This window comes from Helianthus annuus, chromosome 15 (genome assembly GCF_002127325.2).
Source record: "Helianthus annuus cultivar XRQ/B chromosome 15, HanXRQr2.0-SUNRISE, whole genome shotgun sequence".
Classification (NCBI taxonomy): Eukaryota; Viridiplantae; Streptophyta; class Magnoliopsida; order Asterales; family Asteraceae; genus Helianthus; species Helianthus annuus.
In genome coordinates this window covers 35,626,859-35,654,227 of record NC_035447.2, presented here as the reverse complement: position 1 = coordinate 35,654,227, position 27,369 = coordinate 35,626,859, and the positions used below count along the sequence as shown (strand labels likewise).

Below are 27,369 nucleotides of genomic sequence, written 5' to 3'. Positions count from 1 at the left end.
ACCCATATCGCCTTCATCCCCACTACGTATGGGCGTGTTTGGCAGATTTGTTGTTGATGCGTTTTTTAAATCACGCATAATGGGGGTTTTTGTTGTCCAATCACATTTCAGCTTCTATTATTTGGCCAATAAGATTTTTTGCATGTTTATATTTTATTTTTTTTTATTACAAACATAATGTCCCACAATCCTCACATCCACACTACACCCATTTTAGAAAACGTCCAATAATGTCCCATTGCTGACTGGACTAACACATGGCGCAAAACGCCTAAGGGTGAATATTGCCCACTACGCATGGTCTAAAAAAATTCGGGCCCCTGAAGAGAGTTGTTCTTGGGCGAACGCCTCTTTTTTCCCTCCCAATAGTTGATCACAATTTCATATTTATATTTGCTCAAATATGTAGCAAGCGTAATCCAAATTTAAGTTATTCATCTTTATTAATTTTTATTACGATCTTGCCTGATATTGTTTAATATCTGAAAAATTAAGAGTTTCTCCATCGTCGTGCTTATCCTGACAATTTCATGTTTATATATTTGCTCGACTATGTAACAAGTATAATCTAAACTTAATGTTATTCATCTTTATTAACTTTTATGATTGACGACGAGGATCCCCGCTTGGGCTCCTCGTCTGGGCTCATCACCCTAGATTGGTGGCTGGGCTCGAGCTCACTTGTGTCTTTCTCGGTATGTTTAGTTGGTTTGAGTGGGTCGTGTCCTGATAAGCCCACTCTTGGATCGGCCCATTAGGGCTATGGCCCAAATGTCTCACTATATGAAGAGGACTCCCTTCTCCAAGAAGAGGGAGAACATACTTCCCCACAAAAAGGTTACTCTTATCTCCTCTTCTCTCATATTACTCCTGCTCTCTCTCCCTAAACTACACCCTTACTTGCACTTATAACATCTTTATCACACAAGATACCGACTTGAGCATCGGAGTGCCCACGGGGTGAACCCCCTCGGGCCCTCTAACTAGATCTACCTGTGGCTGCAGTTCAAGACCCGACGTCCCGCAAGAGGAACCGTCACCATGACGACAAGATGACGAACCTGAACCGGAGCTCACCGAATCTAAGGTTAGTACCGCCAAGATCTCTGAACGACTTCAGGGATTTGGGGATTCGACATTGGCGCCATCCGTGGGACCAGGTGCAAGCATGCCTCGGTCCCTTCATACAAACGGCTGGATCTGCCCTCTTCGTGATGGTCAGATCTGCATCTCGACTCCGGTTACTAGGTTCTAATCCTCTTGCATACATACCTCATAATCCGGTAAAGTATATATATCGCTATATGTCTATACAGATCCTTTCATTTCTATATTTTTATGGATAAAGATTATGTATTTTCATGAGGAATGATCCTCTAGAAGTTTGTGCCAACCATGGCACATCTGTTTTCTCATAACAGAAAATCAACTAAAAGTAAGTAAAAGAAAAAAACCAAAAAGGTTGCTTAGATGGGACAAAGCTCTCGAAAACCATTTTTAACAAAAATGATGAATATGAAGCATTGCATGTTACTGTCACTTTTATGAACGAGGATGTAAACAAAAAACATATACATACTTTGTTGGTCACTCGAAACTGTAATATCCTCTTAGGGACAAAGTTACAACTGTTGGTACACATGATACAAATGTATGATGCACATCCCATCACACTGGGAACTAAAGAAAAATAATAATGGGGTACATGAACTAGTGCATAAGGTACAAACATGTGAGTACCCATAAAAAATAGTAGGTGTCTCGAAATAAGGTTAGAAATTTATTTGTGGAAGAAACTCCATGAATTTGCCTGCTAGAACCTTGCCTTTTTATGGATAAAAATTACGTACAAGTAAAAGTTTTGGTGATAAAAAATCAAAAATCATGTAGAAAATGAATTCTACCCGACTACCCTTGAGGTACTACCCCAAGGCTGGGGTATTTACTTTATCCTTTTACAATAATGTAGCTTAACTAATGTGTAATATTGTATTATACGGTGGCTATTTACTTACCAACTTAGTTAATTTCTTTGTCAGAAAGGAAGAAAAGAAAAACAATAAATAAATAAAATAAAGGTGTATCTTTTGGAAAAGAAGTCAACAAGCTTATCTAACAAGCTTTTCTGTCATAGAGCACGTGACTTTGTTGCCATGAGCTGTCAACAACACTTTTAATTTTTTTTATACAAATTAAAATATACACTTGATAAGAAAGGTATTAATTACCTTAGATTCATTTGACTTTTGCTATCCTAACAACTAAAAAATAGAAGGGTAAAGGAACAGGAATATGGTTCAAGTATAACTTTCTCAGTTAGGAATATGGTTGAGCACCTACATGTATCTCAAAAGTACAAGCACATGCTAACACTTCTAAACATTCAATATAATAAAATATACTGATATGTATATTTTGAGGAAAATGAAAATAGGAGCTTTTCATAACCTTCACTTGCAAGTAATACTTGAATTTTTATTTATAAAAAAAAAAGAGGGGAAAAGGTACAAGTCATATTGCACATGGCACAACCCTCTTTTTGTGGAAAAGACACTCTTTTGACAGGATGTGACCTTTTTTCTTGGAAACATGTGATGCCTCACTCTTACCAATGTGGTAAAGTTTCCCTATGAAAAGAAAGTTAGTTTGACTTTCTTATGGAAAAATAATAATATTTTACTAGTACAAGGTCCTTCCACATGGTCCTTCCCCGGGCCCTCCCTCAGGCCCTTTCACTTGGTCCTTCCTCAGGACCTTTCCCAGGCCCTTCCACCCGGTCCTTCCTCAGGACCTTTCCCAGGTCCTTTCTACACGGTCATTCTCCAGGTCTCTTCACAAGGTCTTGCCTCAAGCCCTTCCGCCAGGTCCTTTTCTAGACCTTAACACAAAACATTTACGCAAGGCCTTTCTCCGAAGTCTTGCATCGTACACCACTTCTAGACACAGATTTATTGTTCCCATTACAACGTTGTTAGGGTACGTAGGCTACCCCCTTAATGATATGATGGCATCACGTCTTCACAAAAAGGCACAAGCACAAGCACTTGTACACACAACACAACATGTTTAATACATAAGTAAACTGATCTTTGGTATGACTTACCTCTTTGAAAGTGTTTTCGTGGCAAGTATCGAAGCATGAACATGAGCAACACAAAAAGCTATTAGTCACGACCTACGGGATAGGTCGACAAAGGCTAATATTGGACTGGATGATATGTACCAGAGAAACAAGGCATGATCTTTGAAAAGACATTGAAAAATAGTGATCACCTTAAACATCCTTAAACATGGATATAGCTTCGGTTAGAAAGAAAGCAACACAACATTAGTGAAAGCAAGAAATACCTTTGTACAACATTGAACTGAGGGACTAGTATGTCTAGGGGGATATTGTGGGACAGAGTTTTTGCTAACCACGGGCTACTCTCATTCAACAAAGAATCATCTGCCGGATACATCTATTGGTCATATCCTTGTGTGCTATCGCGTCTCTGATAAAGACACCACTCATTAGAAGTGATTATGATTTAGAAGACTTCCGATACTCATCAAAAGTAACTATGTTCTTCATTCACAACCGAGGGTCTAGACAGACGGGCTCAAGGATAGCCTATTTCATAAGTTCAGTATTACCAACTACGCTTGACAACACTGAACTGGGGAGCTAGCATGGGATAACACCATTGGGTTCTACGTTGAAGACTTCTCGAAAGGATCTTTATTTTTGTATTACCTCATCCGAAAAGGATTAAGCACCTCCATAAGTTCTCATGTTCGAAGATCTAAACAACAAAAGAAAAAGAAAAAAAGGAGGGAAGGAGCATGGACTGCCTTACAAATTCCTCCACTTGAAGAAAGGAAAAGCCTGGGTGGTGTATTTGGCTCCTTCCCTGAAGAAAAAAGAATCAGAAGATCACGTTATCAATTCTTCACTTGAAGAAATGAGGAGTCTGGGCTACCTAGTTGGCTCCCCTCCTGAAGGCGAAAGAATCGTCTGACTACGTTACTAGTCCTTAAGGAAAATCCAGACGCTCTCCTTGAAGACGGAAGACTCCTTGGACTACGTTGTTGGTCCTCGAAGAAACCCTGGACGGTCCTTCCCTGAAAAAGGAAGAACCCTTGAGCTGTATTATTAGTTCATCTCTTGAAGAAGGAAAGAACCTGAGCAGGACAATACGAGAGGGGAAAAATGAAATCCTCCTACGATCCGTCATGCTCAAGAAACCCTCATCTGCTGGACCAACCCTACCTCCCACGGGATCTGGCTGAAGTCTCAAAGTTCACTCGGAGAATTGCAGAGGCACCTATGCCCCCTAAAACAAAACTACCTCCAAACTTCGACCGGTATGATGGGACGAGGAGCCCAGCGAGCGGATAGATCAATACATAGAAAGGTTTGTCAAGGAAAGCATGAACATCAAGGACGTCCCGCAGGTCGTGAAGGTCAGCAGTTTCATAAACAGATTAAAACACGCACAACTATGCAAGAAACTGGGGGAAGAGTTTCCTCGCTCGTTTGACAATCTCATGGACAGGGTCAGAGCCTTTTTCAGGGGCAAAGACACAGTTAGTAAAGCCAAGGAGACAGACGCCCCACCCCGAAGGGTCACCTCCGCTGCAAAACCTCTTGATAAAGGTACACCTTACTCCCGAAAGCCCGCTTTTGATATAATGTTGCATGATAGAACAAGACCCTCGTACTCCCCATACAAACCTCGGGGAAGAGGCCCATCCCCTTACTCTGACAACTTCACCCCTCTCACCAAGACACCAAGTGAAATATTGGCTACTGAGAGGGCGAAGGGCTCCTTTCTAAGGCCACCACCTATTAAACCTGGGCCAAAGGCACAACCAAATGAGTATTGTGACTTTCACAAAGGGTTTGGCCATAGAACTGATGATTGCATGTACCTAAAAAGAGAAATAGAAGCCGCGGTTAAAACAGGAAAACTGGCCCATTTGGTTAAGGAAATTAAGGAAGGAGGGGGGGGGGGATCGCAAAGGGAAAAATGCACGGGGGCCTGGGAGGGCAGATGTAGATATGATTAGAAGGAGGAATGAATTTGATACCACCAGGAGTGTAAAAGCCAGAATCCTGGGCTCCCCAGACTGCATGGAATCTCCCATCCTAATGCCGCACCTGGAAGAAAACGAAGTGCAACGGCTCCCACTCAACATCTCAGTCGTGATAGCTGGCCACAAAGTGGCCAGGATACACGTGGACGGAGGATCTGGGGTAGAAGTCACATACGAACATTGTTTCCTCAGATTTGACAGGGATGAAAGAGACCGACTTGAGGAGGATTCAATCCCTCTAGTAGGATTCAACAACAGTGTGTCACACCCCCTGGGGAAGATCAAGTTCCCATTCACAGTTGGGGTAGGGGATCGAGTTCGAACGATAAACTTAACTTTCACAGTGGTCCGAGCACCCTCAAAATACAACGTAATCCTGGGAAGACCCGGGATTGGAGATTTGCAAGCACAGGCATCCACCCCACACGGAGCCTTAGTATTTCAGACACCAAAGGGCTTGGCTTAAGTAAAATCTGCACACGAAGTGATTTCTTCCTTGTCTGAAGTGGAAGCATCCGAGAAGCCCCGAAAAGAAGGGGTCGAAGAGTGGGTCCTTTGTGACAGGTTCCCGAAGCAGACGGTCAAAGTGGGAAGTCACCTAAGTGACAAGTGCAAGAGTGCCCTCAAGGAACTGCTCCTCCTCAACATAGACGTATTTGCATTCCAACATGGGGATATGACAGAAATCCCGAGAAGCTTGACTGAGCACCGACTCAATACGTATACATGGGCAAAACCGGTGAAACAGAAAAAACGAAGCATGGGTCCCAACAAGAGGAGGGCCGCCTGTGAAGAAACCAGGAAACTGCTCAAAGCGGGAATAGTCAGGGAGGTGAAGTACCCATCCTGGGTTCTAAGGACTGTTATCATCTCCCAGAAATAGATGTCCAAGTGGACTCCTTATCCCAATACCCCCTGAAATGCTTTTTGGATGCCTACAAAAGATACCATCAAATACAGATGTCAATGGAAGATGAGGAAAAAACCGCCTTCATCACAGACGAGGGGACATTTTGTTATACCAAAACGCCATTCATTCTTAAAAATGCTGGGGCCACATATAAAAGATTTATGAACTCCCTCTTCAGGGAACAACGGGGAAGAAACTTGGAGGTATACGTCGATGACATCGTTATCAAAAGCCTAACCGAAATGGCCATGATAGACGATATAACCCAAACCCTCCACACCATGCAAGATGTGAATATGAAACTAAACCCCGGGAAGTGCTGTTTTGGGGTAAAACAAGGAAAACTCTTGGGGGTCGTAGTCACTAAGGGCGGAAACAAAGCTAACCCGGAGAAGACTCAAGCTGTGGCAGAAATGCGATCTCCCAGGTCTTTGAAAGACACCCAGCAGCTAAACGGGAGGCTAATCGCTTTAAACGGTTTTTTGTCAAAAGTAGCTGACAGAACCCTTCCCTTCATGAAGGTGCTGAAGGACTAACTTCAAACGGACAAGATTAATTGGACCTCTGAGGCGGAAGCCGCTTTCCAAGAAATGAAGGCCTATATTTGTAAACTCCCAACACTGGCCACCCCAGTACCCGGGGAACATCTGACCTTGTACCTGTCCGCCTAAAAAACAACCATAAATGCGGTCATGATGGTGGAACGGGAGGGAAAACAGATACCAATATATTTCATCAGCAGAACACCTAAAGGCCATGAAGAACGTTACATGCCCATGGAAAAGTTAGCGTTGGCCTTTGTTTTCGCATCCAGGAGACTCATGAGGTATTTCCAAGGGCACAAGGACACCCGGATGACAAATCAGCCCCTCCAAAAGGTGCTCAAGAGGCCGGAGCTGTCGGGATGATTGGCTAAATGGGACGTGGAACTGGGAAAACACTCCTTGGAGTTCAAACCCAGGATAACCATGAAAGGACAAACACAGGCAGATTTCCTGGCAGAAGTCCCTGAGGATGAAGAAAAAGAACTCCCAAAATGGGAATCCTTGAAAAGAAAAGAGAAAGAAAAGGAAGACAAGGCTGTGTGGAAACTCTTCACTGATGGAGCCTCCAGTGAAGAAGGGAGCGGAGCAGGCATTACTTTGATAAGCCCTGACGGAATCGAGCTAACCTATGCCATAAGACTGGACTTCGAAAACACCAACAACACTGCAGAATATGAAGCCCTCTTAGCAGGGATGAGGCTAGCAGAAAAGACGAAAGCAAAACATGTGGAAGCTAGCACTGATTCACAGTTGGTAGTCAAACAATACTAAGGAGAGTATGAGGCCAAAGACAACACCATGGCTCAGTACGTGGCAAAGGTAAAAGAGATGGCCAGGGTATTCAAAACTTTTAAGCTGGAATACATTCCCTTAGGGAGAAACAGAAAGTCTGATGCCCTCAGTAAGCTAGCCTCAGTAGCATTCGATCACTTAGCAAGAGAAGTCAAAGTGGAAGTCCTAACCCCTCCATCAGTACAGAGGAGGTAGCTGCAGTTGAAAACACACAAGAAACATGGATGACACCAATTGTAAAGTTCCTCAGGGACGGAACCATTATCTGCCGGAACAAAACGTTGTTCTCTCCTAAAGGCTAAAGCATTTTGGAAGTCCCTTCCATCAACAAGAAAATCCCTTCTCTTGTGAATAAGGTACCTCAGCAGTCGCTTACAAGAACAGGAACGTATACTTTCCATGGAATTAAGCCCAGGAAAAGTTCCTTCCGAGATTATGAAGAGTATCCCGTTCACTGGGATCAAGTGTTTTAGAAGTCCCTTCCATAAACAGGAACATATCCCTCACTTGGGATTCAGCCTCGAAGAAACTCCTTCCGAGAATATGAAATGATGAAGTACAAGGGCCGTTCGGTCATTAATCAAAAGATGAATTGAACGAAAATACAAGAGGAATGTGAAGTAAATTAGTTTGGGGACCAATGTGTCATTATTTGAAATTTAAATGTGGGAGGTAACTAAAGTGGGAGTTTCACGATGGAGATTAGTATCTCTGGGGATTAAGTCTTGGAGGAGCCGCCTCCGAAAAATGAAGATGTCCCACCCTATGTGATTAGGGGTCTCGTAAGTCTCTTCAACGAACAGGAACAGGTTTCTCCCAAGAAAAGGAGGGTATCCCCTCCCGTGGGATTAAGTATCGCAAAAGTCTATTCAACGAACAGAAGTGCACCCGACTACGAGATCAAGTATTGGTAAAGTTCCTTCTAAGGACGGGAAAGTACATCCCATGATATATGAGAAAAATCCTCCTTAAAATTTCGCACCTAAACAACTTATTCAAAAAAAAAGGAGGGGGGAGAGCCCCTTGACAAGGGACTTCGAATCTGAAGAATCCCTTCCTTGAAAAGAAAAGATCTCCGCCACAGGTCTGTGTTTTAGAAAGTATCTCTCCAAAGAAGAGGAGCCCCATCTCGGGGCCGCATACGTTTGAAGAAGTCTCTCCAAGAGGAGAGGGTTGCACATTCCATGGGCACCCATTTTTAGAGAATTACAACATCTCTCCAGGGTAGGAAAGAGCCCTTAACAAGGACTCACATAGGAAGGTTCCTTCTACATAACAGGTGTTTTTAAAGGGCTCATAAAACCTTTCCAAAATGAGAAGATGCCACCCCTTCTCGAAGAACAAAAACCTGAACGGTTCGAAGACCTTGCTAACGGGTCAAACAGGATCATCTAGACAGACGTGCCGAACGATCTTACAATAAAATAAACATGTACATAGGCATACAGACATGCCGCCTTAATCAAAACAAGGCAAAGCCAGGCCGTGGGGCTAGGACTAAGTCGACTACGTCCAAAAAAGCCGAAGCAGGCATATGAAAGTCCAAGTGGCCCAAACGCCATTGGACAACAGGCCCAACAGAAGCTTTAACAACTTAAAACAAGTTACAAAGCGGGCCTAGGCAAAGCCTTTACAACTTGAGCAAGTTACGAAGCAAACTTGTACAAAGCTTTAACAACCCAAGCAGGTTACGAAGCAAACTTGTACAAAGCTTTAACAACTCAAGCAAGTTACGAAGCAAACTTATATAAAGCGTTAACAACTTAAACGAGTGACAAAGCAAACTTATATAAAGCTCTAACAACTTAAACGAGTGACAAAGCAAACTATAGAAAGCTTTAACAACCCAAGCAGGTTACGAAACAAATTTGTACAAAGCTTTAACAACCCAAACACGTTACAAGGCAAACTCATAGGAAAGTTTTACCAACTCGAGCAAACTACGAAGCAAACTTATGCAAAGTTTCAAACGAGTCACAAAACGGGTCTATACAAGGCTTTACCAACTTAAAAAGTTACAAAGCGACCCATAGAAAGTCTTAACGACTTAAACAGGGTACAAAGAAAATTCATGAGAAAGTTTTAACAGTTCAAGCAATACAAAAACCCTCATTAGAGGAACACAATACAAAGAGTACAACACGGTAAATAAGGCATCACGGTCGATGCCCTTTGAGAAATTACTCTCGAACGAGTACTTTGATGGAAATGCATCTAAGAAGTATATGCGAAGATGGTCTAAATAGCATAAACGCTATAAGAAAGCACTATCGAACAAGTGCATTGGAAAAAATGCCTTCAAGGAGGCATAAATTGAAGTAAGGTATTGTGCTACCCTACTTAAGGGGTCACCTGACTATTTTAAGTACTAAATGCAAGGTCACCCCAAGGACAACAAAGTAGATTGGTTTGGCATGACGTGCCGTAGACTATGCTTACCCGACGGATAGGGGGAACGGTTGAAGGGCGGATAACGACCCGCCTAGATTGTCAGGGACTTGAACAAGTCCTGCGCCCATTCATGAGTGAATAGACTTGGACTAAGGATGACTTGACGACGAGGATCCCCGCTTGGGCTCCTCGTCTGGGCTCATCGCCCTAGATTGGTGGCTGGGCTCGAGCCCACTTGTGTCTTTCTCGGTATGTTTAGTTGGTTTGAGTGGGTCGTGTCCTGATAAGCCCACTCTTGGATCGGCCCATTAGGGCTATGGCCCAAATGTCTCACTATATGAAGAGGACTCCCTTCTCCAAGAAGAGGGAGAACATACTTCCCCACAAAAAGGTTACTCTTATCTCCTCTTCTCTCATATTACTCCTGCTCTCTCTCCCTAAACTACACCCTTACTTGCACTTATAACATCTTTATCACACAAGATACTGACTTGAGCGTCGGAGTGCCCACGGGGTGAACCCCCTCGGGCCCTCTAACTAGATCTACCTGTGGCTGCAGTTCAAGACCCGACGTCCCGCAAGAGGAACCGTCACCATGACGACAAGATGACGAACCTGAACCGGAGCTCACCGAATCTAAGGTTAGTACCGCCAAGATCTCTGAACAACTTCAGGGATTTGGGGATTCGACAATGATCTTGCCTAATATTGTTTAAATGTTTGTTTTTCTTTAATAAATTAAGAGTTCCAGATGAATTTAACGAATCAAATATATCTTCTGGATGATGTCGAAATATGAAAAGCTATTCCATTTTTTTTTCTTTTGTGATTTGATATCACAAACATTAAATTGTTATAATAATTAAATGATGCTTATAATAGTTTTGAAATAGTCTCATATTAAGACAAGTCCATTGTGGTGTAATGTTGTTTGTGTAAGCGAAATAGGATCAATCTGTGAGTTGGTTATGGTGATGTGATCTTTGATGGCAAAACATAATCAATCTGGTTTATAACTTTTGGGTTAGGATATAATAATAAAAAAAAAGAAAATTCTAAGAAGGCTAGGTTAATCAATTGATTTAATAAGTGCTAAGATTAAATGAGTGAAATTGAAGAGAAAAAAAGAGGCGTGTGGGTTTGTGTAAGGGCATTCTAGTCAATTCAGGACAATAGTTTCTCTCTCCTTCAATTCCCCCCTATTTTTTGAACGTTAATAACTTTTTTCATACTACATTAATGTTTTATAAAAATTGCACAAAAAACGAGCGTTTTTTTATCTTTAAAACGAGTAAACTATTGCTATATTTTCTTTTTTTTTTCGAAAACCCAGTTGCGTAAAACGCAATGGACAACAAACGTAAAAAAATGACTTTTTTTTCTAAAACGCAATGCACCAAAAACACAAAGAAATGTCTTATTTTTAAAATGCAATGGTCAGAAAACACAAATAATTGTCTTATTTCTAAAACGCAATGGCCTAAAAACATAAAAGAAAGTGTTCTTTCTAAAACACAATGGACAAAAAAAAAAAAACACTTAAAACGTGTTTTACCTAAAACGCAATGGACTAAAAACACTTTAAAATGTGTTTTTCTAAAACGCAATGGAACAAAAAACAGTTAAAAATGTCTTTTTTAAACGCAATGGCCTAAAAACACAAAAGAAAGTGTTCTTTCTAAAACGCAATAGACTGAAAACACTAAAAAATGTGTTTTACCTAAAATGCAATAGACTAAAAACACTTTAAAAATGTGTTTTTTTTAACGCAATGGCCAGAAAACACAAAGAAATGTCTTATTCTAAAACGCAATGGCCTAAAAACACAAAAGAAAGTTTTCTTTCTAAAACGCAATGGACAAAAAAACACTTAAAAATGTGTTTTACCTAAAACACAATGGACTAAAAACACTTCAAAAATGTGTTTTTCTAAAACGCAATGGAACAAAAAAACTTAAAAATGTATTTTTTTCTAAAACGCAGTGGATTAAAAACACAAAAGAAAGTGTTCTTTCTAAAACGCAATAGACTGAAAACACTTAAAAATGTGTTTTACCTAAAACGCAATGGATGAAAAACACTTCAAAAACGTGTTTTTCTAAAACGTAATGGACTAAAAACACAAAAGAAGATGTTCTTTCTAAAACGCAATGGACTGAAAACACATAAAATGTGTTTTACTTAAAACGCAATGGACTAAAAGCACTTCAAAATGTGTTTTTCTAAAACGCAATGGACCAAAAAACACATAAAAATGTCTTTCTTCTAAAACGCATGGCCTAAAAACACAAAATAAAGTGTTCTCTCTAAAACGCATTGAACCAGGTTATGTTTTGTCTGTGAATTGTCTGAACCAGGAAGCAGGAGATCAAAAATTGTCAATGAATTTTTGTTTACGAAATGAGGCAATTTCTAGAAAATTAAATTTTCTGATGCAGTTTTATTAAAACAATTTAATCAAAAAATTATTTTTTTCTGAACCAGAAAGCTCGACCCCAGCCAGATGCTCTGCCCCTTGGACCCCACCAGGGGCTGCCGCCCCTTGAACCCTGCTCCTAGGGGCGCTGCCCCCGGACCCCCGCCAAGATTACTTTGTAAAACGCAATGACTCAATTCAAAAACTCAGATCATAAAAATGCAATTTAAAATTTTCTTACATAGATCGAAGCTGATTTCTTCACCGATTGACGAAATTTGAATGTTAGAAACACTTATCAGCGATCAAATCGAACGAATCGAGTGATTCGCTTCAAAATCACAGGAAAAAATGAGATATTGTATGAAATTAAACTGGATTTCTTCAAAAAAGTTGAAGAACACGTTGATTGGGTGTTTGAATCATTGACTTGTGACGAAAATCGCACTACAATGTAGTGATTATTGAGATAGAAAGTGAAGAAAAAGTTGAAGATGGTGGGTTTTGAAGTTACAGAGAGAAGAAGGGAGAAGATTGGATAAAATTGACTAAAATACCCTTCCTCTTTATTTTAAATTTTGCCACATGTCATAATCTTATTGCTTCCTATCATTCCTAGCCAAAATAAACTTCTTATTTGATCCTCTCACTATAACTCTTACTGTTTTTAAACATGTGTAGTGGGGCTTGAAGATCAAGCCCCACCTTTTGGTGTTATTCGACATGTGGCATCCCAATCAGCAAAGGGCATTATGGAGTTTGAAGTTAAAAAATGATGTAATGTTATAATACTCTATAACCCCCGATTCAATCATTACTTAATTATTTATTTTAAATGTCATTTTTTGAAAATTAAAACAAATAATATTTTATTAAATAGAAAAAATTACATTAACATTAACTAAAATACTAAAAAATAAAGACAAAACATGCAAAGGTACTAAAAAAAACATATGACTGCTTAAAAAATAGAGCTCTAAAGTCTGGATTTATCATGGATTTGTTGTCTATGCATTTGTGCTAGGAGCAATGCGACTCCTTGGAGGTGCTCGATCGGTTTAGACAAATACTTGATTTCTCTCTCCATTTGCCCCGTTTTTTGGATCGCGGCGAATTTTTTATTTTCAACGTTTCTTTCTTGCGATGTTTCCAAACGCCTATGCCCAATGTCTCGTATATCTTTAAGTCGGCGGTTCATCTCCTCGAAATCTTCTTTCATTTCCGCACCGGGCGAAGACGACTCCCCCCTTCTCGCCTTTCCACCACTTCTTCTACCGAGCGGTCAGGGCAACTCCATTTCCTGCTCCTCGTCATCCACATTAGTAGGATTGTTAAAATTGACGATTCGAGTATCGGAAGTGGACGTTTCCGAATCAATCGAAGATGAGGTTTTGAACCGGTTTGACTTGCGCCTACTACGAGACGTCATGGTTGGTACGTTGGGCCACTTAGAACTTCCACTTAGAACCTCCCAACGCTTCATGTATGTGAATGTCCCTTGCGTTGAGTTGTACTCCTCTAACGCTTTTTTTTAATATATCTGCGTCTATTTGACCGCTATTCCAATTGTCCTTCATATGCTGGAAACCTCTTGAAACATGTGGCATTTGCCATTTATATCGGCCCACATGCTTGATACCGAATCCTTGTTCTGATATTCCCATCGAGAGCAAAAAAGTTTGCCTGGGTTTTTTTCCCCAAAAAATGAGTGATTTTTTTAGTTGGCTACAAAAATTAGAAAATATAATATTATACTTTATTTTTAGAAATAATTACAATTTAAAATAAAAAAAATAACACTTACCAACCTCGGGATCCTCTGAGATGTCGAGCCAAGCCCGTGCGAGCTTGTTCTCCTCGTCTTTTGTCCAAAGTTGGTAGGTCTTTTTCGTCCGAGGAGCGGCAACCTCTTTTTTTATATGATCATTTTCCATGTTAAGAGACCTCGGGTTCGCGCTCGGCTTGTATCTCTGGCACCGTCTCGATCTCGGGTGCGTCTTCGTCTTGGGAACCATACGCACCCCCCATGTTGATGTTCATATTTGATGCAAAACCGAGTGGCCCTTGAAAAAATTGTTGAGGCATGCTTAACAGTTGTGTGTACTCCATCGTATTTAGATCACAATCTCGGTAATTGAAGGTTGATAGTGGTTGAGTGGTGTTCAAACGATACAAATTTGGGTTGGTTGGCTGAGATGGAACACCAAAAGTGGGACAGAATGGATACATGGTATCTTTTTATAAAAAAAAATAAGACTATAAGAGTGAGAGGTTGTAGAAATATGTACAAAAGGGGTTGAATGGGCATTAAACAGGTGGTAAAAGTAAATAATAAAAATGAATAATATTTTTTTTATTACCGTTGGACAACGTTTATTTTTGAAAACCCATAACATCACCGGCATTTTCATAATCACGCCAACACCATTTTTTCGAAGATCATGCCTAAGGGGGTGGTGTGCACGCGTTATCCGACGTGAAGTGGTAAACTTCACGCCACTTCACTTTGCCACTACGGATGGTCTTAGTTGTTATTATATATAAAAAAGTTATTTTCACATTGTTATAAACATATATCTAAAAGTAATTTATATAAACCTTTACTATTTAAATACAAAATTTACTTAGGATGAGAATGGGATGTATGGCTGAAGGGTGTGGTATAAAGCCCCTAGGGGTTTTATCACGCCACGTCAATGCCACGTCACACAGAAGGCTTTAAAGCCTCTTTCTTTAACTTGTAGAGTGTGTTATAAACCCCCTATTAAACAAAATTTAAAAAAAAAATGATTTCAATAGTTGAAAAGAGGTGGGCCCCACCTGCACCCCCCTTTTCTTCCGTTAACATAATGGCGAGCTGAAGATGGCGCCCCCCTTTCATTGCCGCAGTATAGAGGTTGGCGCACCCAGGGCGCTATGGAAGATGATGTGGCCGGGTGGTGCCATGCCACACCCTTCGGCCTAAGGGTGGTGGGAACGCCCATAGGATCAACACCCTGGTTCACATGGGTAGCTAACGAACACCACCGCAACTACCAAGGGTTCACCATCTGGGTTCATGAACCTGAGCAAGATGTGTAGCGGGTTGAAATGGTAATAGGTTGGACGGTGAAGTAACACAATATTATTAAATGATGGGTTGAAACGGGTGATGCGTTTAACAAGATGGTACCCATCTCTTTAAAGCTGATTTGAGTTGAAGTGTGTTCATATAAGATAAGATCATTTTATTTTCCGCATGATTATTTCGTTATAAACTTCAATAGGTGATTCTCTATCACAACAAGCAGCATTTGAAAATTTGTAAACAAGTAATATGGTATTCAAAGTTTGTCATCATATATGATTTAAACCATTTATAAATGAAATCTAAAATCAATATATCATTATTATATTTTAATAAAAAAGGGTAGCTAACAAATTGTTTGATTATGACCGAACTAACCAAAATAAAAAAGCATTGGGATAACTATGAATATAAAACACTATAAAACACATAATGTTAATCATTAGATAATCAGAGTCTTATCATCCAAAACACAAAACAAAACTCACAGATATGATGTTTTAGTAATGTTTATTATATTATTTGTGGGTTTAAATGTGTTTTATGGTTGACATTATGATGTTTTGATGTTTTATGACTTTTACACTTTTTATGAATTTTAGTCTTTGTAATCAGCTCTTAGCCTATGAAATATGCCCTTTAAAAAACAATTACAAATCATGTCCATATTCCTGGTTTTTCTAACCTTAAAAAAGTTACATATAATTACGTCCATATTCTAGGTTTTTTTTTAACATTTTATGTCCTTTAATTTAAACCCAGTTAGTTTACTCGGTTATATTTAATCTGGCCAACGGCAAAATTGTTCATTCACACCTTTTAGGAGAAGATATTTAACGTTGACAGGTGATATTTTAAGGCTCCCTTGTTCCCACACCCACTATATCTTATTTTCACATCCCTAGTGTATACGGGCCATATACAAAATATACGGTCCGTCTAGAATGTTTTTGAATAGGAAAATGCGCAGAGAATGTTTTTTTGATTTTACTATATACGGCCCGTATATAGTTATACGAGCCGTATACATGTGTATACGATTTGCAAAAACTATACGGCTCAATGGATTTATTTTGGGAGTTTTTTGATGTCACCAAATGTATACGGGCCGTATATATGGATGTTTTTCAAGTATCACGTTTTTTCTCGTAAAAAAACATCATTCTAGGGTTTCTAAACTCTTCATTACCTTTAACAACGTTGATCGGAACATGCCGCTTAAATCGGAGCACAAGTAGAGTAACGTTACCGATCAGTCCTTTGATCGAGTAACTAGCAGAAGAACCCGACACAAACAAGTTCTCCACAGTTTGTTATTCAGATCTCTATTCGGTCATATTTCCAAACTACAATGCACGATAACTTTAAACTTTATAGTGTGAGATTTGACCAGGAAATGATTGGAGGTGATTGCTACTTTTAATAAGCTGTTATAGTTATCAAATTCGATTTCAACAAATCTTTTCCTTTTCCTTCAATTTCTAGAACATACTCCGTAACATGAAGACGTGTCGGGTTCTTCTACTAGTGGTATTTTAATGAAGTATTGAAGATTGAATGTGCAAACCCAACCGTTTTTTACTACGAAAACGGTGGCTATGCGAAATACAAACCGCAACCATTTTTTACTACGGAAACGGTGGCTATGCGAAATAGAAACCGCAATCTTTTGTGACTATGGGAAACATAAGTTTTCTTTTTGAGCTTGATGGATGTCCGTTATCTCAGTTTAGGCGGGCATTGTTTAAATCTGAATATAACTAGATGTTACGTGTAACTTCATTAAACCAAGAACAAAGCCTACTTCGAAACACATGTGTTTGTATCAGCGTTGTTTATCACCCTGTGTGAGCATTGGAAACCCGACAAACAGTCTTGCCAACTGTGACAGCTTATCTATCTATGTGTGTCACATCCATCCTGTTATATTAATCGATATGATTAATTTTACAGATGTTTTTCTAATTAGCGTTGTTAACTACCAAAAGAATGCATACACAAATAGTTCTAGTGGACGAAGCAAAGAGACCGTTGTGTATCTGAATCAGGTTCTCAAACAAACACTACTAAAGTTGAGTTGGTGATAAATACCGGAGCTGTTATCTCGGTTGTTCAGTACTTTCGTGATAATAAAACAAGCAGGTATTGATTTTTCCAAGATTGAAGGAAATAATCTGGCCATAAGCGTTGTGGATTCCCAGCGTTATTCGAATGTAAGTGGATCGAGTGATACGCTTATCTATTCTAGTCAAGGTGGGCATGGTTTGTTCAGGAGTAAATCACCACCCAAAGATCAACAACTTGTGAGTGGGAATATGGCTATGAAGACGTGTCGGGTTCTGCTAGTTATTCGGAATGTTTCGAATCATCACAGAAGACGTGTCAGGTTCTGCTAGTTATTCGGAATGTTTCGAATCATAACAGAAGACGGATGCGGTTTGCATATTTAATCTTCATTGCTTTATTAAAATTACAACACACGATAAAATGCTTGGAAAATTGCATCAACTCTCCTATATCAACATACTCTTCTCCAGACGCTTAGTTGTTATAAATGACAACTTGAGGGGTCTAGTTAACTTTCAGATTCAGATTCAGGAAACAGATGATTTGTCAAAAAAAGGGCTGATGAAACCGAAGTTGTTATTTTTGTTGTTCAGTACTTCCGAGATCTGAACCAACCGAAATCCACAAATTCCAACAAATTGCATCAGGAAGCTCAACTTGAACGGACGATATGTATCTTCTATCATGCGACGGACCCAATTATTGCAAGTTAAATCCACAATCAACGTATACAGGTGCAAGAGAATGGCGAGTTATTTCAGTTATTTCTGTTTATCCACAAATTCCATTGTTTAAATCAGAATCAGGATCGTTCTAATAGATTAAAGAGAATAAACCCTCGTTTCTTCATCTTCATCTTCATATTCAAATGAAAGTAGCCAAAGGTATGTACTAAAAACTATTCACCCGAAATCCACAAATTCCAACAGTTTCTTCGTAGATTCCGTCCGGTTTGAAAGCCGGTTAAGGATTACGAGTGTTCTACAGTCGTTCAAAGCCGGGTTGATGATTACAAGGATCGTTCTAATAGATTAAAGATAATAAACCAATTTTTACCATTTTTTACCCATAGTATACGGGTCGTACAAAAATATACGGCCTGTATACAATCATCGTATACATAGTATACGATCGGTAAAAATTTTTTCACATTCTGTATACGGCCGTATAATAGTATACAACCCGTATTTAAAGGGTAAAAAATGACCCAGTAAATTTTTTTCACATGGTGTATATGGGTCGTATAATAGTATACGGCCCGTATTCTCAGGGTAAAAAATGGTTTACTCTCTTTAATCTATTACAACGATCCAAAAAACGAAGAACAAAGTCAAATGTGATCAAACTTGGACATTAGACGTAAATCTTGATTCAGATCTCTATTCGGTCATCTATCCAAACTACAACACACGATAAGTTTACACTTTATATAGTGTGTGATTTGACCGGTTGTATTCAGTTATTTCTGTTGATCCACAAATTCCAACAAATATTTCACTCCACTAGTTGAAACTTGAGCGCAGGAATCAATTCAAAACCCTCACCCTCAAAATCAACCAGAAACCAAAGGAAAAAGGGCTGATAATGGCTGATGGTTCTTCTTGAGGAAACCAAACGTAGACGGAGATGATAGGCCTGGTAACCAGAAGAGAAAAAACCGCAGTGACGTCGTCGACGATTATGAATGGATTATTGGCCATTATAAATTCATGTTGTTTAACTTCAAGAAATCAGATTAAATATAAAAGTGCCGAGAAAGAACTATAAGCAGAAACTCACCTGATAACAAATAATCAGTTCAAACTTTCAACAATCGACATCTGTCAAAAAAAAAAAAAAAAACAAACGGCAGTCAATAATGGCTGATGGTTCTTCGTTGAGGAAACCAAACGTAGACGGAGATGATAGGCCTGGTAACCGGAAGAGAAATCAATTGTATTTTTTTAGTTGCTTCTCTTGTTAAGTTTCTGAACCAACCGAACTCTTTCACTCAAAGTTAATATTCACTGTGGTGGATGCAAGCATAAAGTTAGAAAAATACTCAAGAAGATTGAAGGGTACACAACTGAAGGTTCAGTGCACGAAAAGTTTCTTGCGAACAATATATATCAGGAAGCTCAACTTGAACAGACGATATGTATCAACAACTTGTGAGTGGGAATATGGCTATGAATAATAGTATGGATAAACAATCACCGGTACGGGTTTTGGTAGGTTGAAAGAGGTGAATGGTCCTTGTTTTTCCATGTATGTGACAAAACAAGGATCGTTCTAATCATCACAGAAGACGTGTCGGGTTCTTCTGCTAGTTATTCGGAATGTTTCGAATCATCACAGAAGACGTGTCGGGTTCTTCTGCTAGTAGTATGAGTCTGAGTCCATTGTGGTTCGTGAATGTTTCGAATCATCATAGAAGACGTGTCGGGTTCTTCTGCTAGTAGTATGAGTCTGAGTCCATTGTGGTTCGTGAATGTTTCGAATCATCACAGAAGACGTGTTGGGTTCTTCTGCTAGTAGTATGAGTCTGAGTCCATTGTGGTTCGTGAATGTTTCGAATCATCATAGAAGACGTGTCGGGTTCTTCTATCATGCGACGGACACAATTCTTGCAAGTTAAATCCACAATCAATGTATACAGGTGCAAGAGAATGGCGAGTTATTTTCAGTTATTTCTGTTGATCCACAAATTCCATTGTTTAAATCAGAATCAGGTTCTCAAGACAAGGATCATTCTAATAGATTAAAGAGAATAAACCCCTTTTTACCATTTTTTACCCATTGTATACGAGCCGTATAACAATATACGGCCCGTATACAAACATCATATACACTGTATACGATCGGTAAAAATATTTTTTTACCAAGAGTATACAGCCGTATAAACCGTATACGACCCGTATACATATGGTAAAAAATGGTAAAAACCTCTGTAATCTATTAGAACGATCCAATAAACGAAGAACAAAGCCTATTTTCAAAACACAGGTTCATACAGTGCTGTAATAGGTTGTGGTTCAGCCAAAATGACATCTAGCATTACTAACGGTTCAAGTAAGTGTCTAAAATTTTGAAAATTCAGGTTTACCTTGTTAGTTTCTCAAACACTACTAATCATCTGCTTCCTGAATCTAAATCAGAATGTTAACTTTGAGTCATAAACCGTTAATCCCAACGCTTCTCTAAAAAAATTTCTTTCTTTCCTTTTCATGAGGTAAAACCGGTACAAACATCGAGGGTTGTATCGGAATCAGGCGTTGGAAGGATTGTAGTAGTAGGACATTGGTACCACTGTGAAAATTGTTAAGTTTCTGACCCAACCGAAATCCACAAATTCAAGTCAAGGATCGTTCTAATAGATTAAAGAGAATAAACCATCGTTTCTTCATCTTTAAGAACAATGATGAACAGATGATGTTTTTTTTTCGCAGAACGTGGTGGATTGCGGTGGTTTGGGTCTAGGGTTATCAGAGAGAGAAAAGGAGGGGAGAGAGTCTGATACAATAAGGATGTTGGGAATTAAACGCATGTACGTGACAAAACAAGGATCGTTCTAATAGATTAAAGAGAATAAAGCAAGGATGTTGGGAATTCGCATAAACATATTTTCGTTTCATAACCTCCTCCTATAAATCAACCACAACTGACAAAGAGCCTGTATTAGAAACCATCCTATGTCTTTTACCAACCGAAGAGGCAGCAAGGACATATAATACTTTATTTGTCGAGAAACCATACTGTCAAGAAGCTAACATCTTTTACTCATAAACCCTTGAATCCCAACGCTTCTCTAAAAGAGCCTGTATTAGAAACCATCCTATGTCTTTTACCAACCGAAGAGGCAGCAAGGACAGATAATACTTCATTTGTCGAGAAACCATATTGTCAAGAAACTAACATCTTTTAATACTTCATTTGTAACCGTAAGGATGATGCAAATTTGTACGTAAAGATCTCTACACAAACTCTTCTACATATTTTAACCAATTGTCCATCACTTAAGACCTTGAAAGATTTGTTGAAATCGAAGAAAAGAGTAACTAGCAGAAGACATGTCGGGTTCTTCCAACAAATTGTGTATGTGCTTGTGCTGTAGAAACCGGTGATGAATTTGTGTATCTAAATCAGGTTCTCTGCCTTAGATCTGTCATTCCTTGTGATACATGAACGTTGTATTCTTGTCTTTCAGAAGAGTTCGTATTGAACCAAGAATACTTCAAACATTCTAAACCCTACCTGGAAACAAACCAACAAAATCCTGATACTCTTCTAGCAGAACCCGACACGTCTTCTATGATGATTCGAAACATTCACGAACCACAATGGACTCAGACTCATACTACTCACCCTCCCCTAAGGAAAAAGTTTTCCCGACGACTCAAGACAAAGCAGTTGGTTTGTGTTCATATCAGCGTTGTTTATCACCCTGTGTAAGCATTAGAAGCCCGACCACTAGCAGAATCATTGCATTACATCCCCGTTGAAAACAAGTGATTAAAACGTTTCTCCTTACAACTCTCATCAAATGCCTCACCCTTCCTTTTTATTATAGTCATACGACACGTTTTTTTGTTCTTCAATCTTTGTTACTTGTTAATGTTTTATTTTTTTCTACTTTTAGAAAGATTTGACCACCTAACGACTGTAAAATGTCTCGTGTGATTGACACCTTAAATCCCTTAAATAATTTGGGTAAAATCTAATTTTCGTTTCATACGGGCCGTATACGGTTATACGGCCCGTATACACCATGTGTAAATAAGTTTTTCCCATGTATTAATATTAGGACCCTATTTTAAAATCGTTTATTATAATAGGCATTATCTGTAACATGAACAGAAGTATATGTTAAATCTAACACAACAATCCAAATAACTTTTAAAAAGTCCAGTGTATTAAAATATATAAGTTTCCAGCAATTAGTGATATACCTAAAGATCTTCTGTTTACAGATTCTTTGATCCTATAGTTTGTTTAATGGGTTTTCTCTATCATTCTACTATGAAATTTTCACAAACTGGTTTTAAAGATTCAAAAATTAGTTTTAAAAAATGAGCAATATTTCCACCGAAAAATGAAGTCATTCACGAAATAAATGATTCCCGGAGATAAAAATAAATGCCTAAGTTCATATAGCGTCTGTTAGTCAAAGTACGTTCATAAGGGGTTATTTGTTCATATAGCGTAAGTTTACTTATTTAGTGGGAGATAAAATGAGTAGAATCGATCGTATTTTTGTGGATTGGGCGTTTATTAACGAGTGGCCAAATGCGAAGTATCGGGTTTTAAACCGGGAGGGATCCGATCATTTCCCGCTCTTGTTAAAAGTTGTGTCCAGGAACTTTGGAGCTAAGCCATTCAAGTTCTTCAATTCTTGGCTCCAGAGGGAAGGGTTTGATGAAGTTGTCAAAGAATCCTTGGCTAGTGTGGAAGTTGAAGAAGATCCCGACGTGAAGTTAATGAAAAAGTTCAAGTTTCTTCGATCTAAAATCAGGGAGTGGAAAGAGGCTTCTGTGCGTAGCGAGTTAGAGGAAAGGGACTCGTTGCGTGCTGAAATTAATGACTTGGAACGGGTTTTGGAGGAGAGAGATCTTACTGAAGAAGAAAGTTGGGTTCTCCAGGAAGCGACTTCATCGTTAAAGCACTTGGATTTTTTGAAGTTAAAAGATGTGAAACAGAAATCGAGAGTTTTATGGGCGAAAGATGGCGACGAGAACTCCAAGTTTTTTCATGGTTCGATTAATGCTAGAAGAGTCTCTAATAATATCATGGGTTTATCGGTTAATGGCGAATGGGTGACAAATCCTAAGGAGATTAAAAAAGAAGTTTTACGTTTTTTTAGTCAGAAATTTGTTGAAGATATGAAGGTTAGGCCGAGGCTTAATTGCTATGGGTTGAAGAAATTAAGTGTGGCAGAGGCGGATTTAATTACTAGTCCGTTTGTGGAGTAGGAGATCAAAGAGGCGGTATTTAGCTGTGGTAGTGATAAAGCCCCGGGCCTGGACGGGTTCAATTTCAGATTCATTAAGAGGTATTGGGAATTTTTCTAAGCTGACTTTGTTGGTATTTTGCGTCAGTTTGAAGCCACTGGTAAGATAAATCGTGGGGTTGCATCTTCTTTTATTACCTTGGTTCCAAAAGTTAAGGATCCGGTAAACTTTGGAGAGTATCGGCCTATAAATTTGATAGGGGTGGTTAGTAAAGTTATCTCTAAAGTGTTGGCCAATAGATTGAAGGTGGTCATGGATAGTATTATTAACGAGACCCAGTCAGCTTTTGTGGCGGGAAGGTATATTCTGGATAGTCCGTTGGTGATTAGTGAGGTTTTGTCTTGGTAAAAAAGGAGCGGGAAGAAGATTTTTATGTTTAAAATTGATTTCGAAAAGGCATATGATAATGTCAACTGGGTCTTTTTTATATCAGTTATGAGGCAAATGAATTTCCCGGAGGTGTGGTGCATGTGGATAGAAGGGGTTCTAAAATCGGCTCGGTCCTCAGTTCTGGTTAACGGGTCGCCGACTTTTGAATTTAATTGCGAGAAGGGTATCCGTCAAGGAGACCCGATTTCGCCTTTCTTGTTTATCATGTGTAACACCTCGAATTTTTGTGTCCAATGATGTGTTAACACGTGTCATTTGTTTACACGTGGCATCTATAATAAATAAAGGACTAATTTTGACAAACCTTGAAAGTATATAAATTCGAGGGTTATAAATGTCAACAAGGGTAAATATACTGTATAGTATCCCTAAATAATGCTTAAACCTTCGAACGAATAGATTATAGATCGTACAAAAACAAAACGCGGATGAAAGTGAGAGATTACAAACTACAGGGGTTAACTGTGTCAACATGTTTAATAATACCTCTGAGTGACCCTTTAACGTTCCCAAGACTTTGTAACAGTATTATACACTCACTAAAATAATATATATAAATTCCGCGAAGTTTCGATATGAAACGAGAAAGTTACGATCGAATTCGTAGAAGAAGGGTTAAAAGCGTCAACAGTGAAAGTTAAGGCTTTCCAATATAATTAATAAATAAACCGGGGACTTAATAATGCGGGTGATTAACACGAGGCCCCTATCGGTAAATAACCGAGGGCCAAACTGCAAAGTTACCCCTTCAAATCCGAAAGGTCAGGCAAATCATTACGAAAGATTTCGTTATTAATGGCCCGATTCTGTAATCATTATAAAAGATTTGAAAAATCCAGAAAATATAACCTCACGCGACCCGCGTAAGGTTTCAACATAAGTTGAGGCGGGCCGCGAGCCTCCTCAATAACGCGTCTGAACTTCTAATCCCAAGCGACCCGCGTAAAAGTGCATGGGAACTCCCATGCGGGTCGCGTAAAGTGCCCAGATGCAGAAAGTTGATGTTTTCTTGACTTTTGAGCTCTTGAACGATCATTTGATCAATTATGGCAGCATGGGTACCCCCTACACGACCCATACCCCTTAGGGACACCTGCCCATGATCCATGATCAGTTATAGCATGTTGTGTAATGATCTTGAGGGTCTTGTGTGACTATAAATAGGCCTCTTTGGCTCATAACATTCACACACTCAAAAACACTTCTACTAATCATCCCTCAAGCTCTCAAGACTTCTCTGAAGCTCCATAAGCAAGAACACAACCTCTGTAAGTGATCTAACCCTTTGTGGTGTCACATTTCCTTAGTTATGACCCATAAACGCAACCGTCGTAACAAACGATTGTCATTGCAATATCTTGCAAATGGTTCAGTCTTATGACGAATCAAAAATGGTTATGAGTTGGTATTTATGTGGGTATTAAACCTCTAAAATGGTTCCCCCTGATCACCACTCTAACTATGTCAATTATCGAGTCAAACGTGCGGTTAAAAAGTCAACAGAAAGCTATTTTAGCGATTCAAGCATAATCTGTAATGTATACGTTATGGAACCTGTTTTGACAATCATAAAATATGATAATAAGCATATAAACTTGTTTGCGCTCGTTTGAATCGATCATTTACTATATAGAACCGGTTCGGAGCCGAAAGTCGCAAAAGTTTGACTTTTGCTTTGACTTCAGTTCTGACCCGTTTTAGTGAGGTATAAATATACCTTAGGACTCTCTTAGGACCAGGTCACATGTTGGTATAAGCCTCTGTGGTCGGTTCATGAGTTACCCGAGTCTTTTACGTATTTCCGTCATTCGCCTAAAAGTTGACCGTAACGGCCTTTTAAAATAAAAACGAGTATTTCGGACACGTGAATGGACCAAAACCTTGCTTGGTAAATTATAAGCATGTCCCTAAAGTTTCACATCAATCCGAGGCTTAGAATGAGAGTTATGCTAAAAGGCGCACTTTTAAGAAAGTTTTGTAATTAACGGCGCAATTAGCATAACGCCCATCTAACCCAAGTTTTCGTCACCAAAACCTTTACCCACTGTGGTAAAATAAAATTTTGGGAATTTTAAAGATTTTTAATAATTTTTACCTTGCTCATAACCTGCGGTTATGGCTACGGTTCGGTAAATACCGAATATGCCCTTTTTGGCCAAAACGGGAGTTCTACAAGGTCTTTTGACCCGATTCCAATTGCCACTGGTTTTAAATAATAAATAAAGTATTTTAAGCTTTATAAGCTGTTCGGGAAACTCAGATTTCCTGTAGAACTCGAAAAGCCCTTTTTAAAGTCTTAAAATGACCGAAAAGCCCCTTCGGGGCATAATATAAACTTGAACTCGTTACGGGCATTACGGAAGGTATCCTACTGATACCAAAATACTTTTAAGGCATATTGACTTAGGAAATAAGCGTACGGCTTTTATGGTTAACCGTTTCGCCTATTTGCGCACACGGTACGGCTCATGGAACTAGTTTTCGTGCAATAGCCGATACGGGTCAAATTATACTATTTGAACCCCAAAATCCAGAGTATGAACCATTGACCCATATAAAAACAAGTCTCTGAACTTGTTGGGTCCAAATCATACTCCATTCTCGGTTTTCGCCTTTTCGTGCGAATTAACCATATCTATATATCGGAACCAACCGGTCTAGGCTACGGCCATTATAACGACCCGTTAGGATTCTAAGAGGTTAATTAAAACATTCGTTCCAGATTAGGAGCCCCAGTAAAAGCTATCGGTGACTTGATCTAAATTAAGGATTAATACTTGCAAAGGTAAATACTTTTGACTTATTTCCCCTATATGGGCTTGGGTTACGGTATATTAATACCGCTTGATTGAGCATTATATAATTCCATCGCTTAGGTGGTTAATTGATTAAATATGATCGGCTCATTTAAACAGTTTTGTTGCTTATAAGCCTTTGGGGGGTTTATTGACCGTTGTCCCGGATATCCTCGGCATCATTTTACGAAATGGCCACGACCATCGACATCCCGGTGTAGGCGTACACCCGGTATAAAGTGTCGACATTAAAACTAAAAGACGTAGCCGTTGGTTTTCATACTACGGTTTTACGCAAACGTGGTGTGTCTATAAATCTTTAACCCGGCACGACCCGGGCTACTGAACGCATAAAAGAACATGTAAACCGTTCACAAGATCATTATGAATTTTCCCAAGTTAAAAAGAGTTTGTGCCTTGTGCATTCAAATCAATTTTAATAAACATTTTCAAATGTGTCAGTTGAATGTATTTACCAGTGTAAACTGACGTATTTTCCCCAAAAAGATTAAGTGCAGGTACCTAAACGTAATTGGCTGGTATTAGCTCCCTAGCGTCGGGATAAGCCTCGCAAGCTTGATTGCAGTATCTGATGGAACAATACTTTATCTGTATTTACGATCCACTGTGGATATTCAACTTCTGTAATACATTTTGATATTACAATCAGAGGTTGAAATTTATATATTTATCTTATGCTTCCGCTGTGCATTATATAATTGTGTGGTTTGACTATATTGTTGCCAACATCGTCACGGTAATCCCCCACCGGGCCCACCGGCGAGACACGTGGAAATCGGGGTGTGACAGGTTGGTATCAGAGCCAACATTGAGTGAATTAAACACTATCCTATTGTGTTTAATCTCAATGACACAATTGCACATACTTGAGTCTAGACAAGAACTTAGGACAAATTCGGATTGATACTC

General features: G+C 39.2%; 1 long non-coding RNA gene across 1 annotated transcript; it reads left to right on the top strand.

Annotated features, from left to right (window-relative positions):
- Positions 1-659: 659 nt before the first annotated feature.
- On the top strand, positions 660-27,001 carry LOC118487189. The gene is made up of 3 exons (XR_004880698.1): positions 660-1,283; positions 2,040-10,358; positions 26,947-27,001. It is a non-coding gene; the product is annotated as an uncharacterized LOC118487189 (long non-coding RNA).
- The last annotated feature ends 368 nt before the right edge of the window (positions 27,002-27,369 follow it).